Source organism: Eutrema salsugineum, unplaced genomic scaffold, assembly GCF_000478725.1.
Source record: "Eutrema salsugineum unplaced genomic scaffold, Eutsalg1_0 scaffold_4, whole genome shotgun sequence".
Taxonomy (NCBI): domain Eukaryota; kingdom Viridiplantae; phylum Streptophyta; class Magnoliopsida; order Brassicales; family Brassicaceae; genus Eutrema; species Eutrema salsugineum.
Window position 1 is genome coordinate 1099574 of NW_006256686.1, and position 2482 is coordinate 1102055.

The 2482-nt window shown below is 39.7% G+C and overlaps 1 non-coding gene across 1 annotated transcript; it reads right to left on the reverse strand.

The window, feature by feature from the left end:
• Positions 1 to 1900: 1900 nt before the first annotated feature.
• LOC112084960 lies at positions 1901 to 2009 on the reverse strand. Its single transcript, XR_002898607.1, has one exon. It is a non-coding gene; the product is annotated as a small nucleolar RNA R71 (small nucleolar RNA).
• Between the last annotated feature and the right edge of the window lie 473 nt (positions 2010 to 2482).

A 2482-nucleotide genomic window follows, 5' to 3' on the forward strand; every position in this document is an offset into this window, starting at 1 on the left:
TATTTTTCTTGTTTTAACTTCTGTTCTACACACCTGATCTCTAGTTCTTTCTTAAAGTTTTGCTGAATTATCTTTCCCTTCTTTTTTTTTCTCTTGAATTGCATGAATACCAGGCCCGGACCTGTAGAAAACATTCCGATTCTAGACGAGATAGACAGACACGAAAAAAAACTTTGAAGACTTAGACGAACGCAAGGAATGGCCAACGACGACCAGCCTGGAGATCCTATTAACCAAGCTTTAAATATGGACCAAGACGGATCCGAACATGGAGAAAATGAAGAGAATGATCACAGAGGAGGTGATCATGCTCGACAAGATGGAGAGGAGGATGAGGTTCCTCCAAGAAACCACCAGAACCGCGAGAGAGAAGAACGTGAAGACCTTGATGCACCTATCAATGCAGCTTATGGTGACCACCAAGGAATGCAGCCGAATGGGCGCGTTAATCGCCCTTTGCAGCCAGCAAATCAACACCGTAGACAAGCCAGGAACCATCGCATAGCTGATTTCGATGCACCTACTCAAAACTTTCGGAAAATTGGCTTTTTTAGATCTGATCTTTCTGTAAATGTTAAACTTATGTCTAAACAATTTTTCTGGGTTAAACATACTTATACGTTTAAACAATTTGAAATTCAACCCTAATGTATGGTTTTGTGCGTAAAACTACTTCCGTTCAATAGGTGTTAAGTCGCCGTCAAACGATGAATACATGGAATCCAGGTAAGCCACGATGTCATTTTATGCAGTAGAAGTCACAAAAAATTAACGACAAAACAACATCGTCTAGCTTCTGGGCCATAGCAGATCACAAAAATGGGCCTAACATCTATAGTAAAACTACGTCGTACTGGTTATACACAACTTGAACTTGAAGCCGCGACTCGACGATTCAGTTGATTTATTCCATTGTCTTCTTCATCGAACAAAGTGTACATTACCTCCTTCGATCCATATGGGCAACAATAAAAGATCCTCCCTGGATTTTGATAAGTCTCCGACGTTCTAATAATCGATCATGCGCCACATCGACATTTCGATGGTATCCCTCTCTGTTGCTCAGTCATGTGCCTTGTTATTCCTTCATAAAATACAAGATAATAAAACAGTAATTAGAAACTCGGTAAAACAGATAAAACAAAAACAAAAACGACTAATCAGAACTGTTCGAAGAAGACGTCAACATTGATGAAACGAGAGGTTGAAGAACCAGGTTTTTAAAATCCCTTAATCGACACTCCGTGAAAGAGAAAGTCGAAACCTTGAAGACGACGACGAGAAAAAAATAAAAAAAAAAACACCACGAAACGAAGTCGTTTTGTTAAAAGTTTAATCCCACGACTTAGAGAGCAAAATGATGTCGTAGCTTACGTGGAGTACACGTAGACAACGTTTCACGGCAACTTAACAGCGTCTCTCCAAAAGTAGTTTTACGCACAAAAACGATACATTAGGATTGAATTTCAAATTGTTTAAACGTATAAGTATGTTTAGGCCAGAAAAATTGTTTAGGCATAAGTTTAAAATTTACAGAAAGATCAGACCTGCAAAAGCCAATTTTCCCAAAACTTTCAGAACCGATCTGCAATTCAAGTTCCATTTCCAAACCGGAATGAGTTTGAACTCAAGCCTCAAATCATCTCATTGGTGAAACAAAACCAATTCCATGGAGTTCCTTCTGAACACCCAATGGACCATATCGAGCTCTTTCAAGAAATCTGCAGCATGATGAGAACAAACCAAGTTCCAGCAGACTATTTAAAGTGTAAGTTGTTCCCTTTTTCATTAGCAGACAAAGCTCACCGTTGGTTGAAATCTTTGCCAGCAGGATCGATTACTAATTGGAAAGAGTGTAAAACTGCTTTCTTGAATCACTTCTATACTAAGTCAAGGTCGAACTTGTTGAGAACAAATATCTTAAGCTTTCAGCAAGGACCGACTGAACCTTTCTATGAAGCCTGGGAACGTTTTAAGGAGTATGAACGTGATTGCCCACACCATGGATTTCCTGGATCAAGCTTGCTGAGCACCTTTTACTGAGGTTTGCAACCAAAATACAAACTTTCGCTTGATAAAGCTAGCAATGGAGATTTTGGACAAAATACGATAGCACAAGGAAGAGCCCTCATCGAGAATTTGGCTCAAGCCAATAGCAATGATTGTCCTGAATACGATCGCTCGACAAAGCAAACCGGAACAGACAACAAGGAGATAACCGAGTTGAAGAACATGATGAGAGCAACAATCGCCCAATTCATGTTTGTGAGATCAACAATGGTGCAGAAGATGAAGGATCTAGTGATATCGATCACATTAATCAAGCCTTTCAAGAAGAAGAGGTGAACTATGTAGGAGCACAAGCACAATATCCAAATCGCTTCAACAAGGGCTTCAACAATAACTTTCGGAATGCAAATTACAACAATCTCTCTTACCGCAATCCAAATGTGGAGAATCCTCAAGATCAGTACTACCCACC